Below are 17665 nucleotides of genomic sequence, written 5' to 3'. Positions count from 1 at the left end.
GATCGTGCTTGCCAGGTGCGCGAATTTCTCAATTTTTGCACGACAACGTTAACCCTTGTTTACAAGACTTTATTTCCTCGAAATGAGGTTCCCAAAACTCTTCCTGAATTGCTGGAGATATTTAGAGATGCTCCCCGCATTCATAATTTTGTGCGAGCTCAATTGACTGCTGGAGCAAGGTTCGCAATGATTATGATAAACATTTGCCATCCAAAGTTGGACCTGACGAAGATTGTTGATGATTGCCTGGCCAAGAAATCACGGCGAAAAAATGATATTGACACAATCAATGAGATGGTAACTCCTGTGGCCGAGTCGATGATGGATGAACTTCTTCGGATGGACTTAGAATTCTTCATCAAGGGGTCCTATGCTGAACACAAGACAACCAGAGGCTTGTCCATAGATAGTATCTTAGGCTTTGACTGAGCTGTACTATATTGCAAGACATTGTTTCTGTATCTTTTTTGATTTCTTTTTTATTTCCAAAGAAATTTGTTGTATATTGTAAAGTGGTCTATATTGTTAGAGCCCCCGAGCCTCTGGCTAGAGTTTGTACTGTTTTGCTATCTCGAAGATTTTTCCTCTTGTCGTAAGAAGATGTCTTTCTATTGATAGGTTGCGAGGTTTTCAGACCAAAGCAATGAGATTTTGACGACTATATTTATAATTGTTAGCTTCCGATGTTTTTATTTGGCGAGGTATTAGTGTACCAAGGCGAAATATTTCGGTAAGACTAAGTTATCTATATTGTACGTATTTTGTAATTTGAAGGCGTTGAGCTCCCGAGCATATCGAAGAATAAGAAGTATATCTCCACTATCTTTTTTATATTGCAGCACCGCGAGCCCGCCTCATTAAAAACTTTTTCGGCCCCACTCGGTGCCCCGAAAAGGAAAAGAGTGCGTCTGAAAACTCGCGGGCGTTTCAGTACATTGTATTTTTACAGAGGAGGACTATATTTCAACTCTAGGCGTAGAACCGCCTGAGCTGCGCCACGTTCCAGGGGTTTTTCTCGGGAGCCCCTGTCTTCTTGTCCTTGATCCTATATGCTCCTCCGTCGATGACTTCCGTGACGACGTAAGGGCCTAGCCATGGTGATTCGAGCTTTTCAGTACTTTTTTGATTTAACCGCAAGACCAAATCCCCGACCTGGAAAGATCTGGGCCTTAACCGTCGACTGTGGTAGTTTTTGAGGTCCTGCTGGTATTTGGTGACTCGTGAAATTACTTCGTCTCGAGCTTCGTCGAGTGCATCCATATCATCCTCCCGAGCTTTTTGTGATGTTTCTTCGTCATACTCTGTTACTCTTGGAGAATCATGCTCTATTTCAATTGGTAATACTGCTTCCGCTCCGTGGACGAGAAAAAACGGAGTTTTTTGTGTCGCCGTATTTGGTGTTGTTCGGATACTCTACAGAACACTTGGCAATTCCTCTGGCCAGGTATGACGAGCTTTTTCAAGTGGTCCTAGCAGGCGCTTCTTGAGGCCGTTGCAGATGATACCATTGGCTTTCTCGACTTGGCCGTTGGTTTGCGGGTGCCCAACTGACGCAAAGTGCAATTTAATACCTACTTCTGCACAATACTCCTTGAATTCCTTGGACGTAAAGTTTGAACCGTTATCTGTAACGATGCTATGAGGCACTCCAAACCGAAAAACGAGGCCTTTCACAAACTTTATTGCCGACGCTGCATCTGGTGAATTTATTGGCTTCGCTTCTACCCACTTGGTGAATTTGTCGACAGCGACCAGCAGGTACTCATATCCTCCTGGCGAAGCTTTATGCAACTTGCCTACCATATCAAGTCCCCATTGGGCAAAGGGCCACGACAACGGTATTGGTGTTAATTCTGTCGCTGGAGAGTGAGGTTTTGCGGCAAATATTTGGCACGCGTCGCAGGTTCGTACTATTTCCTTGGCATCCTCGATTGCTGTCAACCAATAGAATCCTGCCCGAAAAACCTTGGCTGCAATAGCTCGACTACTTGCGTGGTGGCCACATATTCCTTCGTGTACATCCTTCAGAATTGCTCTTCCTTCTTCGGGTGTGACACACCTTTGCAGGACGCCTGAAATACTTCGATTGTATAACTCCCCTTTGATCACTGTGAAAGCTTTGGATCGTTGAATAACTCGCCTTGCCTGAACTGGATCGTCGGGTATTTCTTTCCTGAGGATATATGATATATACGCTTGCATCCAAGGAACTTCTACCATCATCACAAGCTCTTGGTCCTCTTCGTCCTCCGTGGTTTCTTTGAGGGGCGCCGAAGTTTTTTCTTCCTTTGCTTTTTTCTGCACCTTTTTTGGCTTCGTGGATCTCTCCGCTATTTCCTCCCAAAATACTCCTGGTGGGATTGGGAGGCACTGCGACCCGATGTTTGCGAGAACGTCGGCTTCATCATTGCTCAATCTACTGATGTGATTTACCTCGCACCCATCAAACAGCTTCTCGAGCTCATTGTACACCTCCTTGTATGCCATCATGCTATCATTGACTGCGTCACATTGGTTCATAACTTGCTGAGCCACCAATTGTGAGTCGCCAAAGATTTTTAATCGAGTTGCACCGCAAGCTTTCGCCATCTTCATCCCGTGTATGAGGGCTTCATATTCTGCTTCATTGTTGGATGCGTTAGGGAACGTCATTCGGAGGACGTATTTTAACTTGTCGCCTTCGGGTGATATAAGTACCACTCCTGCGCCAGCTCCTTCTACTCTCTTGGACCCATCGAAGTTCATGGTCCAAGTTCTCGACAAATTTGGGGGTCCCGTGTTTTGCAGCTCCATCCACTCTGCAATGAAATCTGGCAAAACTTGTGACTTGATTGCCTTTCTTTTTTCATACGTGATGTCCCGAGGGGAAAGTTCTATTCCCCAAAGGGAGACACGCCCTGTAGCTTCTGGATTGTTCAATATATTTGAGAGAGGTGCTTCGTTGACTACTATTATCGGCTGTGCCAAAAAATAGTGGCGCAACTTTCTTGCCGTTGCAATTACTCCATATGCTAGTTTCTGATACTGCGGGTACCGCTGTTTGGAAGGCGATAAAACTTCACTGATGAAATATACCGGCCTTTGCACTCCATGGAGTTTTCCTTCTTCTTCTCTTTCAACAACTAGCACCGTGCTAACCACTTGGGGCGTGGCTGCAATGTACAGCAGGAGAGGTTCCTTTTCCTTCGGCGCCACCAAGATTGGTGGTGTCGAGATTGTACGCTTCAGATCCTCGAAAGCTCTATCGGCCTCTTCGTTCCACTGGAATTTCTCTCCTTGCTTTATCAGAGCGTAAAATGGTAACACTTTTTCTCCCAGCCTGGCGACGAATCTGCTCAAAGCTGCGACTCGCCCGGTTAACTGCTGTATTTCTTTTAACTTTGTTGGCTTCCTCATTGTTACGATAGCTTGTATTTTGTCGGGATTTGCTTCAATCCCTCTTGCTGAAACTAGAAACCCCAGAAGTTCTCCTGCTGGGACGCCGAAAGAACACTTCGTCGGGTTCAGCTTGAGGCAGAATTTGTCGAGGTTGTCAAAGGTTTCCTTGAGATCCTCAATCAGCGTCGCCCCCTTTTTTGACGTTATGACGACATCGTCGATGTATACTTGCACGTTTTTCCCAATCTGTGTCGCCAAACACTTCTGCATCATCCTCTGATATGTTGCTCCCGCGTTTTTCAGACCAAAGGGCATTGTTCTGTAGCAAAACACGCCATAAGGTGTGATGAACGCTGTCTTTACTTCATCTTCTTCTTTCAATCTGATCTGGTTATAACCAGAGTATGCGTCCAGGAAGGAAAGACGTTCACATCCAGCCGTGGAGTCGATAATTTGATCGATCCTCGGGAGGGGAAAGTGATCCTTTGGACAGTGTTTATTGAGGCACGTAAAGTCGACGCACATGCGAAGGACCTTAGTGTTTTTCTTCGGCACCAACACAGGATTTGCTACCCATGTGGCCTCTATGTGCAGCTCCTTTATAAAACCAGCTTCTCGTAGTCGATCGATTTCTGACAGCATAGCCTTGCGGTTTGGTTCCGAAAAACGCCGCAAAGGTTGTTTGATTGGTCTCGCTAGTGGATCCAAGTTTAGGTGGTGCTCGGCAAGTTCCCTGGGTACTCCTGGCATGTCAGCTGGACACCATGCGAAGATTTTCCAGTTCTCACGGAGGAACTCGACGAGCGCGCTTTCCTATGCGAGGTTCATGTCGTTTGAGATGGATGTCGTCTTTTTCGGGTCTGTCGGGTGAATCTGCACCTCCTTAGAATTTTTCTCAGTATTGAAAGTTGATTCTTTATTTGGCCTTCCAACGTCTGGCAGCACGTCGTAGTCAGTCATACTCCTTGACGCCAAATACTCAGCTTGCATCCCGAAAGTTTCTGATATCCGATGAAAATCTTTATCGCACTTATCGGCTAAGGCGAAGCTTCCTTTGACTGTGATTGCTCCCTTAGGTCCAGGCATCCTCCACAACAGGTATGTATAATGTGGTACCACCATAAATCTTGCGTATGCTGGTCGTCCCAACAGAGCATGATACTGCGATGGAAAATCCACAACTTCAAACTCCAGCTTCTCAATTCTATAATTCTCTCGGGTTCCAAACTGAACGTCGAGATTAATCTTCCCCAGTGGATAACTTGGTTTCTCCGGTGTGATACCATGGAACCTTGTGTCTGTTGGCTTCAGGTTTGCTAAGGATATGTTCATCTTCCTCAATGTATCTGCATACATAAGGTTTAAGCTGCTGCCGCCGTCTATGAACACTCGAGAAACATCAAATCCGGCAATAACTGCTGGTAGGATAAGTGCTGACTGCTCTGGTCGAGGAACTTGCTGTGGGTGATCTGCTATGGTAAAGCCAATGTCTTGCCCTGACCAATTAAGATACTCGACTGTTGGTGGAGGCATTTTTCTGCCATGAACACCTGTCGCGAGATTACTTTCTGAGCTCTATTGGATGGCCTTCCCTTCTGAATCATCGACACCGCTCCGTTGTAGTTAGGATCAACGTAAGGCGGTGGTGGAGGTGCTGCCGCTATTCTGAGCTGATGTCGATTGTCCTCCGTAATCGCGGGAGGGGGTGGCAAGTGAATCTCGCTCCTGGGTTCTCGAGGATTTCTCTGTGCTGCTCGAGCGTTAGCATGCTCTGCCCACCTTAACATTGCCTGGAAATTGCGACAATCTTTCTGCAGATGTCCTGACTGTCTTTTCCCGTTGCTATCGAGGAAAAAGTGCATCTGACACGGCCCGTTCATTATTTCTTCGGGAGACACAAAAGGCCTTGGGAACCTTGGCCCGCTATTTTGCCTATTGTTTCGAGAATCATCTCTATTGTCACCTCGCTGCTCACTGCTTCTCTGATAATCATCTCTATTGTTTCCTCCGGTGTTTGCTCGAAAACCTGCCGAAATTTGTCCTGGGGCATCATAGCTCGGGTACTGCCGAGGAAATCGTCGCCTCGGTTGATAATTTCGGCCGCGGTCCTCCTCTGGCGACCTGTGCTGTTTGTTGTGAACAGTATCTTCTCCATCTGCCCATCTGTTTGCTATTTCCATTAACGCGGATACTGTCTTTGGGTTGGTTCTCCCCAAGTCCTCTACAAAATCTCCACGCCTGATTCCTGCGACAAACGCATCTATCGCTCTTTCGTCAGATATATTTTCTGCCGAGTTTTTGATGATGTTCCACCTTTGGATATATTTTCTCATTGGCTCGTCTGGCTTTTGTCGGCATGCTCTCAACTCCTCTAACGACGCAGGTTTCTTGCACGTGGACCTGAAGTTCTTGACGAACACGTCCTCGAAGCTTTCCCAGCTGTCGATAGATCCTGCAGGAAGTTTCTTTATCCAGGACCGTGCGGCCCCACTCAGATGCACCTGGATGATTTGCATAGCTGTTGCTCTGGTCCCTCCTGTAAGCTTCACTGTCTCGAGGTAATCCACTAGCCAATCCTCTGGATCTTGAAGGCCGTCGAATTTTTTGAAATTATCAGGTAACTTGAATCCCGAAGGTACTCGAGTTTTCCGCACTCTCCTCGTGAAGCACGGCAAGCCACACATATCCTCGTTGTTTAACTCTGGGGACTGCCAATGTTCCCTTCTGCTTTGTCGCGCTCTGTCGACTCTTGCTTGTGCTGCCGTGTCCCTTGCTCCACTTGGTCCTTCAGGAGCTGCTGCTGCTGCTGCCGCAGGTCGTGGACTATTTTGCATTGCTGTTCCTTTGGGAGGTGTTGATACAAACGCCGTCCCCATGGCTCCAACTCCTGCTATCGCCATGTTGTACAGTGTTTCCCTTGGATCTCCTGGAGGTGGTTTAGATGCGAGCATAAAAGCTTGTGTCGCCATATACCCAGCCTCTGGTGTCTTAGGGATGATGTTTCCTCTTGTGTCTATCGACATAAAAGACATGTCGAGGTTTTGGACCAGGTGCTCTCTTTCTCCTTCGGGTATGTGTTGTAACCTTGATCTTGCTCTGTTCCGAGCCTCCCTGTGGCTATCACCCGAAGGTCTAGATTGTCGACTCAACTCTGCCCTTCTTCTGCTGGATGCAGAGGCTGCCTCCTTTCTTCTGTTTAACTCAGCTGCCTGTTTTTCCAACTCTCTTGCTGCTCGTGCGAGTCTATATTGATATGCTTGCAGCTCCTCTGGCGTGGCTGTGGTGGCCATTGGCTCTGTGCCATCCATAGCTCTCGCGGCTCTATCGCATGCTGTTTGCGGGAGTTGGACTCTGTGACGCGGCTGTTGCCCGACGTATTTATTGCCTAGGCCTTGCCGCAGATCGGAGGGATCGACGTATGGATTTCCCAGATCGTCGAAAGCCTCAGATGTTTCCTCTTGGTCATGACTTGGCTCTCCAATGACATAAATCTGATGATATTTTGTGTTCAGATCTATGCTGGGTTTGGTGACACCATCATTGAAATTGGTGAAGACCTTGACCACTGTAGTAGATTTGTCGATGAAGTTGTAGCTGTCGACACTGCTTGAGCCATCGCTTATATATGAGTCCGCAGATGACTCAAACGACATGTAGCTGAAGATCTTGGCGAGTTTTTCTCTTGCCCTAGTGCTGATGTAGCGTGACGACGAAGTTTCTTCTTCTCCTGATTCGGTTGACGATGTATAGCTTGAAAAATCGGAATCGACCGCCGACGATCCCGACGAAATCGGAATTTCGACTTGATACGATCCTTCTTTCTCGACGCGAAAGTGAAACCTTCCGAACGTCATCTTCATAGGCTCCGCCAGATACGCATATGCATCCAAACGGGAGGGTGGGTGAGGAACAAAATCGACAGGACCAGCAGCGATCTGTTTACCTCGATCCATTGCGTTGCTTGCGGTTGACGATGTCGAAGATCTTGAACGTGCCATCGAGATCAGATCCTTACGCCTCTAGTTCCCACAGACGGCGCCAATTGACAAGGTATTAACTTGTTAATGCCTACGGATTGTAGACTAGGGTTTAGTTGGAAGTAGAGGGCAAGTAGATCTCGAAGGTTTCAGCCGAAAAGTACTCGACGATTACAAAACTAGGGTTTGAGAACAATGATTCGATGATTTCTGCGTCCCTCGACTCCCCCTTATATAGGAGGCGGAGCTAAGGGATTCGTGCCGTACAAGTTACAGAGTCCGGGGAGGTTTCTAACTCTTCCCGTTAGATTACAAATAACACTTCCTATTACAACTCTAGTCTTTCCTTAATAATATCTTGGGCTCCCGAATCTTCTTATTCTTCGGGTGATGGGCCTTCAGTAAACCCCGGGTACTATCTTCGGCAGGCCCATTTGGGATGCCTATGTCACCAGCCGAGGGGGCCACACACTAGGGCGGCGCGCCCCCCTGGGCCACGCCGGCCTGGTGTGTGGGGCCCTCGGGCCTCCACCTGGCTTGCCCTTCTGGCTCCCTGAGTCTTCTGGTAAAATAGGCCCATTGATATAAATTCTGAGGATTTTCCCGAAAGTTGAATTTCTACACAAAAACAAGACACCAGAGCAATTCTGCTAAAAATAGCGTTAGTCCGTGTTAGTTGTATCCAAAATACACAAATTAGAGGCAAAACAATAGCAAAAGTGTTCGGGAAAGTAGATACGTTTTGGACGTATCACTAGATGGTTGTCTTCTCCTCATTGTGCTTCATTGTCGGATCTTGTGAGCTGCCTAACATGATCAAGATCATCTATTTGTAATGCTACATGTTGCGTTTGTTGGAATCCGATGAATATGGAATGCTATGTTATGTTGATTATCAATCTATCATCAATGTGTTGTTTATGATCTTGCATGCTCTCCGTTATTAGTAGAGGCTCTGGCCAAGTCGTTACTTGTAACTCCAAGAGGGAGTATTTATGCTCGATAGTGGGTTCATGCCTCCATTAAATCTAGGACAGTGACAGAAAGTTCTAAGGTTGTGGATGTGCTGTTGCCACTAGGGATAAAACATCAATGCTATGTCTAAGGATATTTGTGTTGATTACATTACGCACCATACTTAATGCAATTGTCTGTTGTTTGCAACTTAATACTGAAAGGGGTTCGGATGATAACCTGAAGGTGGACTTTTTAGGCATAGATGCATGCTGGATAGCGGTCTATGTACTTTGTCGTAATGCCCAATTGAATTTCACACTACTCATCATAACATGTATGTGCATTGTCATGCTATCTTTATTTTTCAATTGCCCAACTGTAATTTGTTCACCCAACATGCTATTTCTTATGGGAGAGACACCACTAGTGAACTGTGGACCCCGGTCCATTCTTTTACATCGAATACAATCTACTGCAATACTCGTTTTTACTGTTTTCTGCAAACATCATCATCCACACTATACATCTAATCCTTTGTTACAGCAAGCCGGTGAGATTGACAACCTCACTGTCACATTGGGGCAAAGTAATTTGGTTGTGTTGTGCAGGTTCCACGTTGGCGCCGGAATCCCTGGTGTTGCGCCGCACTACACTCCGCCGCCATCAACCTTCAACGTGCTTCTTGGCTCCTACTGGTTCGATAAACCTTGGTTTCTTACTGATGGAAAACTTGCCGCTGTACGCATCACACCTTCCTCTTGGGGTTCCCAACGGACGCGTGTTGTACCGTCACAAGAAACACTTTTTCTGGCGCCGTTGCCGGGGAGATCAAGACACGCTGCAAGGGGAGTCTCCACTTCCAATCTCTTTACTTTGTTTTTGTCTTGCTTTATTTTTATTTACTACTTTGTTTGCTGCACTATATCAAAAACACAAAAAAATTAGTTGCTAGCTTTACTTTATTTGCTATCTTGTTTGCATTCTCCATATTAAAAAAAAACACAAAAAAATTAGTTACTTGCATTTACTTTATCTAGTTTGCTTTATTTACTATTGCTAAAATGGGTACTCCTGAAAATACTAAGTTGTGTGACTTCACAAACACAAATAATAATGATTTCTTATGCACACCTATTGCTCCACCTGCTACCACAGCAGAATTCTTTGAAATTAAACCTGCTTTACTGAATCTTGTTATGAGAGAGCAATTTTCTGGTGTTAGTTCTGATGATGCTGCTGCCCATCTTAATAATTTTGTTGAACTATGTGAAATGCAAAAGTATAAGGATGTAGATGGTGACATTATAAAATTAAAATTGTTTCCTTTCTCATTAAGAGGAAGAGCTAAAGATTGGTTGCTATCTCTGCCTAAGAATAGTATTGATTCATGGACTAAATGTAAGGATGCTTTCATTGGTAGATATTATCCCCCTGCTAAAATTATATCTTTGAGAAGTAGTATAATGAATTTTAAGCAATTGGATAATGAGCATGTTGCCCAAGCATGGGAAACAATGAAATCTTTGGTTAAAAATTGCCCAACCCATGGACTGACTACTTGGATGATCATCCAAACCTTTTATGCAGGACTGAATTTTTCTTCGCGGAACCTATTAGATTCAGCTGCTGGAGGTACTTTTATGTCCATCACTCTAGGCGCCTCAATAAAGCTTCTTGATAATATGATGATTAACTACTCTGAATGGCACACGGAAAGAGCTCCACAAGGTAAGAAGGTAAATTCTGTTGAAGAAACCTCCTCCTTGAGTGACAAGATTGATGCTATTATGTCTATGCTTGTGAATGGTAGATCAAATGTTGATCCTAATAATGTTCTGTTAGCTTCATTGGTTGCCCAAGAAGAACATGTTGATGTGAACTTCATTAAAAATAATAACTTCAACAACAATGCTTATCGGAATAATTCTAGTAACAACTATAGGCCATATCCTTATAATAATGGTAACGGTTATGGTAATTCTTATGGGAATTCTTACAACAATAATAGGAATACACCCCCTGGACTTGAAGCCATGCTTAAAGAATTTATTAGTACACAAACTGCTTTTAACAAATCTGTTGAAGAAAAGCTTGGGAAAATTGATATACTTGCTTCTAAAGTCGATAGTCTTGCTGCTGATGTTGATCTTTTGAAATCGAAAGTTATGCCTAATAAAAATAAAGATATTACGTCATTTGCTACAGCAAACGCCATCCAAGTTAGAATTAATGAGAATATAAGATTGATGGCCGAATTGCGTGCTAGGTGGGAGAAAGAAGAAAATGCTAAAGAGAATAATATAGCTAAAGTTTGGACTATTACCACCACTAGTAATGCTAATGATTCACATATTGCTACACCTCCTACTATCAATGGTAAAATAATTGGTGTTAGCAATGTTTCTACTTCTAATGCAAAGTGTGCAAAACTGCCGGAAATTGCTAAAACTGCTGAAACTGCTTGTGATAAAACTGCTGAAATTTTTTCCAATGTTGGGGACAACGATCCCATTGCTTTAGATCATAATGGTTTAGATTTTGATGATTGTCCAATCTCTGAAGTTATAAAGTTCTTACAAAAACTTGCTAAAAGTCCTAATGCTAGTGCTATAAATTTGGCCTTTACAAAACATATTACAAATGCTCTCATAAAAGCTAGAGAAGAGAAACTAAAACTTGAAACTTCTATTACTAGGAAGCTAGAGGATGGTTGGGAGCCCATCATTAATATGAAGGTCAATGATTTTGATTGTAATGCTTTATGTGATCTTGTTGCAAGTATTTCCGTTATGCCTAGGAAGATCTATAACATGCTTGACTTGCCACCATTGAAAAATTGTTATTTGGATGTTAATCTTGCTGATAATTCTACAAAGAAACTTTTGGTGAGGGTTGATAATATTCATATTACGGTTAACAATAACCTTGTCCCCGTTGATTTTGTTGTCTTGGATATTGAATGCAATGCATCTTGTCCCATTATATTGGGAAGACCTTTTCTTCGAACCGTTGGTGCTATTATTGATATGAAGGAAGGTAATATTAAATATCAATTTTCTCTCAAGAAAGGTATGGTACACTTCCCTAGAAAGAGAATGAAGTTACCTTTTGATTTTATCATTAGAACAAATTATGATGTTGATGCTTCATCTCTTGATAATACTTGATACACACTTTTTGCGCCTAGCTGAAAGGCGTTAAAGAAAAGCGCTTATGGGAGATAACCCATGATTTTACTTCTGCACTTTTATTTTATATTTGAGTCTTGGAAGTTGTTACTACTGTAGCAACCTCTCCTTATCTTTATTTTACTGCATTGTTGTGCCAAGTAAAGTCTTTGATACTAAGGTTCATACTAGATTTGGATTACTGCGCAGAAACAGATTTCTTGCTGTCACGAATTTGAGCAGTAGTCTCTGTAGGTAACTCAGAAAAATCTGCCAATTTACGTGAGTAATCCTCAGATATGTACGCAACTTTCATTCAATTTGAGCATTTTCATTTGAGCAAGTCTGATGCACCTAAAAAATTAGTCTTTACGTACTGTTCTGTTTTGACAGATTCTGCCTTTTATTTCGCATTGCCTATTTTGCTATGTTTGATGGATTTCTTTATTCCATTAACTTACAGTAGCTTTTTGCAATGTCCAGAAGTGTTAAGAATGATTATGTCACCTCTGAACATGTGAATTTTTATTATGCACTAACCCTCTAATGAGTTGCTTTGAGTTTGGTGTGGAGGAAGTTTTCAAGGATCAAGAGAGGAGGATGATACAATATGATCAAGGAGAGTGAAAGCTCTAAGCTTGGGGATGCCCCGGTGGTTCATCCCTGCATATTTCAAGAATACTCAAGCATCTAAGCTTGGGGATGCCCAAGGCATCCCCTTCTTCATCGACAACATTATCAGGTTCCTCTAGTGAAACTATATTTTTATTCCGTCACATCTTATGTGCTTTGCTTGGAGCATCTGTATGTTTTTATTTTTGTTTTGTTTGAATAAAATTAGATCCTAGCATTCATTGTGTGGGATAGAGACACGCTCCGCTATTGCATATGGACAAATATGTCCTTAGCTTTACTCATAATGTTCATGGCAAAGGTTGAAACTGCTTCGTTAATTGTTATATGGTTGGAAACGGGAAATGCTACATGTGGTAATTGGTAGAATGTCTTGAATAATTTGATACTTGGCAATTGTTGTGCTCATATGGATCATGTTCAAGCTCTTGCATCATATGCTTTGCACCTATTAGTGAAGAAATACATAGAGCTTGCTAAAATTTGGTTTGCATGATTGGTCTCTCTAAGGTCTAGATATTTTCTAGTAAGGGTTTGAACAACAAGGAAGACGGTGTAGAGTCTTATAATGCTTGCAATATGTTTTTATGTGAGTTTTGCTGTACCGGTTCATACTTGTGTTTGTTTCAAATAACCTTGCTAGCCTAAGCCTTGTATTGAGAGGAAATACTTCTCGTGCATCCAAATCCTTGAGCCAAAAACTATGCCATTTGTGTCTACCATATCTACCTACTACATGGTATTTCTCTGCCATTCCAAAGTAAATTGCTTGAGTGCTATCTTTAAACACTTCAAAAGTTATTACCTCTTATTTGTGTCAATGTTTTATAGCTCATGAGGAAGTATGTGGTGTTTATCTTTCAATCTTGTTGGGCAACTTTCACGAATGGACTAGTGGCTTCATCCGCTTATCCAATAATTTTGCAAAAAGAGCTGGCAATGGGGTTCCCAGCCCCAATTAATTAACTTTCATAATTTTACAAAAAAAATAGACACTCCTCCATGGTATGTGATTGTTGGACGGCACCCGAGGATTCGGTTAGCCATGGCTTGAGAAAGCAAAGGTGGGGAGGAGTGTCATCTCAATAAAACTAAAATAAAAAAGGCACTCCTTCATGGTAAGATTGATGGCAGGCACCCGAGGATTCGGTTAGCCATGGTTTGTGAAAGCAAGGTTGGAAGGAGTGCCACCCAAAAATAAAAAAATCTGTCTGGCAAGGGGGTTAGAGTGCCCACTACCATTCGTTGACAACAACAAACACCTCTCAAAATTTTACTTTTATGCTCTCTTTATGTTTTAAAAATAAAAGCTCTAGCACAAATATAGCAATCAATGCTTCCCTCTTCGAAGGGCCATTCTTCTACTTTTATGTTGAGTCAGTTTACCTATTCTTTCTATCCCAGAAGCAAACACTTGTGTTAACTGTGCATTGATTCTTACATACTTGCATATTTGCATTCATCATATTACTTTATGTTGACAATATCCATGAGATATACATGTTACAAGTTGAAAGCAACCGCTGAAACTTATATCTTCCTTTGTGTTGCTTCAATGCCTTTACTATGAATTTATTGCTTTATGAGTTAACTCTTATGCAAGACTTATTGATGCTTGTCTTGAAAGTACTATTCATGAAAAGTCTTTGCTATATGGTTCAATTGTTTACTCGTTGTCTTTACCATTGCTTCGAATCGCTGCATTCATTACATGTGCTTACAATAGTATTGATCAAGATTATGATAGCATGTCACTTCAGAAATTATCTTTGTTATCGTTTACCTACTCGGGACGAGTAGGAACTAAGCTTGGGGATGCTGATACGTCTCCAACGTATCGATAATTTCTTATGTTCCATGCTTATTTTATGATGATACACACATGTTTTATATATACTTTATGTCATATTTATGCATTTTTCGGCACTAACCTATTAACAAGATGCCGAAGAGCCAGTTGCTGTTTTATGCTGTTTTTGGTTTCAAAAATCCTAGTAAGGAAATATTCTCGAAATTGGACGAAATCAACGCCTAGGATCTTATTTTTCCACGAAGCTTCCAGAAGTCCGAAAGGGAAACGAAGTGGGGCGACGAGGCAGCGACACGCCAGGGCCGCGCGGCCAGGCCTGGAGCCGCGCCGCCCTGTTGTGTGGGCCCCTCGTGGCGCCCCCTGACCTACCCTTCCGCCTACATAAGCCTTCGTCGATAATAACTCCAGTACTGAGAGCCACAATACGGAAAACCTTCCAGAGACGCCGCCGCCGCCAATCCCATCTCGGGGGATTCAGGAGATCGCCTCCGGCACCCTGCCGAAGAGGGGAATCATCTCCCGGAGGACTCTTCACCGCCATGGTCGCCTCCGGAGTGATGTGTGAGTAGTTCACCCCTGGACTATGGGTCCATAGCAGTAGCTAGATGGTTGTCTTCTCCTCATTGTGCTATCATTGTCGGATCTTGTGAGCTGCCTAACATGATCAAGATCATCTATTTGTAATGCTACATGTTGCGTTTCTTGGGATCCGATGAATATGGAATGCTATGTTATGTTGATTATCAATCTATCATCAATGTGTTGTTTATGATCTTGCATTCTCTCCGTTATTAGTAGAGGCTCTGGCCAAGTCGTTACTTGTAACTCCAAGAGGGAGTATTTATGCTCGATAGTGGGTTCATGCTTCCATTAAATGCAGGACATGTGAGAAAGTTCTAAGGTTGTGGATGTGCTGTTGCCACTAGGGATAAAACATCAATGCTATGTCTAAGGATATTTGTGTTGATTACATTATGCACCATACTTAATGCAATTGTCTGTTGTTTGCAACTTAATACTGGAAGGGGTTCGGATGATAACCTGAAGGTGGACTTTTTAGGCATAGATGCATGCTGGATAGCGGTCTATGTACTTTGTCGTAATGCCCAATTGAATTTCACACTACTCATCATAACATGTATGTGCATTTTCATGCTATCTTTATTTGTCAATTGCCCAACTGTAATTTGTTCACCCAACATGCTATTTCTTATGGGAGAGACACCACTAGTGAACTGTGGACCCCGGTCCATTCTTTTACATCGAATACAATCTACTGCAATACTCGTTTTTACTGTTTTCTGCAAACATCATCATCCACACTATACATCTAATCCTTTGTTACAACAAGCCGGTGAGATTGACAACCTCACTGTCACGTTGGGGCAAAGTAATTTGGTTGTGTTGTGCAGGTTCCACGTTGGTGCCGGAATCCCTAGTGTTGCGCCGCACTACACTCCGCCGCCATCAACCTTCAACGTGCTTCTTGGCTCCTACTGGTTCGATAAACCTTGGTTTCTTACTGAGGGAAAACTTGCCGCTGTACGCATCACACCTTCCTCTTGGGGTTCCCAACGGACGCGTGCTGTACCGTCACAAGCACTGGCCAACCGCATCTCATGGACTGGTGCGACCCCTTTAAGTTGTAGGACTAGTACTATTTGCAATGTTGTGTTTCATGTTGATAGTTATACCTAATAATTTGAGCACAACTATCGGTAAGTAAAGCTGGCCGCCCACGAATTAGCTAGGGTAGCTCGAAGGTATGACCATCATGTTTGGATAAATAAACCTCAAGATTTTATTATACCTATTTTGGTCAATGATGTAACTTGTGTTATGAATGAATATATAAAAGAGGTGTATTTTCGTGGAATTCATCCAATACATGACAAATTATGCATCATGGGCTCTTTTAGAAAGTGTGGCCTTGTTGATAGTTATACCTAATAATTTGAGCACAACTATCGGGAAGTAAACCAGGTCGCCCACAAATTAGCTAGGGTAGCTCGAAGGTATGACCATCATGTTTGGATAAAAGAACCTTGAGATTTTATTATACCTCTTTCTGTAACTTGTATTATGAATGAATATATAAAAAAATATTTCCATGGAATTCAGCCAATCCATGACAAATTATGCATTATGGGCTATTTTAGAAAGTGTGGCCCATAGAGTTGGTATGCACCTGCTCAAAGGGCCTAAAGAACAAACTTGTATATGCACTTACCACTTCCCTTCCTCTATATAACAGAGAGGGAACCCTATCCCAAGTTAGCACTCCCACAAGCTATCCCCACCCCACCGCACTCCCACCACTCTACACGCAATGGTCGGGATACAACCAACCCAAGGTTTAACACTCTCCTCCCATGTCAATTAATAGGAGAACTCCACGCGCTAGATCTTTACAGGCCCTTAAAGTTGCGCCGGATCTTGCGTCGTTCTTGTAGACGCGCCAGACTACTCCACTGGCGATCCCAATCTGCGGGTTTGCTCGCCATCCTATTTACACATTATGTGTTATCTTGTTCATCCGGATTCGTACATGTATCTCTATGAATATTCTTGTGTCTCTTTATTAATCATTGGTGTTCCTCTTTCAGATTCACGTCGAGGTTGTCAGTATCACGGAAGCTTGACTAATGGTGCTTCATCACGAAGGCACCCATCGCTTACACGACAAATCCGCAAGGATCTGCATTGTTGAATTCTTCATGGGACGCATGCCCTACCTTTTCATCATCATCTCCCATATCCTCCTTCCTCTCTTCCATCACGTGGCAGCATTGCAGCTCCAGTCTACGAGTCCTTTGGTGAATTCATTAGGTGGATGGACTTGCAGAGACTTTCAACCTACCTACAATGTTGATTAAGAAATTATTTGTCGGTTTCCTCCACACTTCCCTTTCCTTTTATAGTTTAAGGTCATTGTTACATGCATTTTTTATTTTTGCCGCTTGCTATGCTTAACTAGAACCACATTGGAAGTGAATGTTCATGAATTCTAATATCAAGTACTGATATTTTTGTATGATAAAGATAGTCGTGGTTGTTAGTCAGGCTTCCTTCATATCATGCAATATTTTTATATCAAAAATCAAATTGCAAAAGATTATATGTTATACATTGTTGGACCACCGTGACATATTGTGCTGGATCCACCACTGTATAGCAACCATGTATTTTCATCTATAGAGTATATAGTATCGTATGTATGCATTATTAGCTATGTTGTTATCGTATAGTTTTTGTTCACTATTGATTTTTACCACTAATATATGTAAATTCAGTTGTGTGCTTTGGTCATAGGTCTTCCTCTGCATTTTTCTTGTTCATGGCACTTGACTAAATAAGAAAATGGACCCATGGCATGCTATGAAGAACGAAATACGCAAACAAGCTGGCGGCTCTAGCTGGCGCTCGATCGCCAGGTTCTTATAGGTTCTTATTGCGCGATCGGTTTCCGACAGCCCATTTAGGGAAAAACCGTGTTTCCCTTTTGTGGTAAGAAACGTGTGGGCAGTAATTTGCGTGTTGTGGACCATAGAGGTTACGTGCCGTAATGTATTTGCTTTTAGACAGTGCATGTCTCCCCTTTCGTGTAATTAATGTTGATAATCAATGCATGAAAATTAGCATGGCAATAAATAGAAGACATGCATGGGATGGACCACCTCTTCTTCTCTCCCCTTTCGTGTACCTAATTAGCGTGGCTAATCACCGCATGCAAATTTAGGGTC

Source organism: Lolium perenne, chromosome 7 (genome assembly GCF_019359855.2).
Source record: "Lolium perenne isolate Kyuss_39 chromosome 7, Kyuss_2.0, whole genome shotgun sequence".
Taxonomy (NCBI): domain Eukaryota; kingdom Viridiplantae; phylum Streptophyta; class Magnoliopsida; order Poales; family Poaceae; genus Lolium; species Lolium perenne.
Note: the sequence above shows the minus strand (reverse complement) of the source record.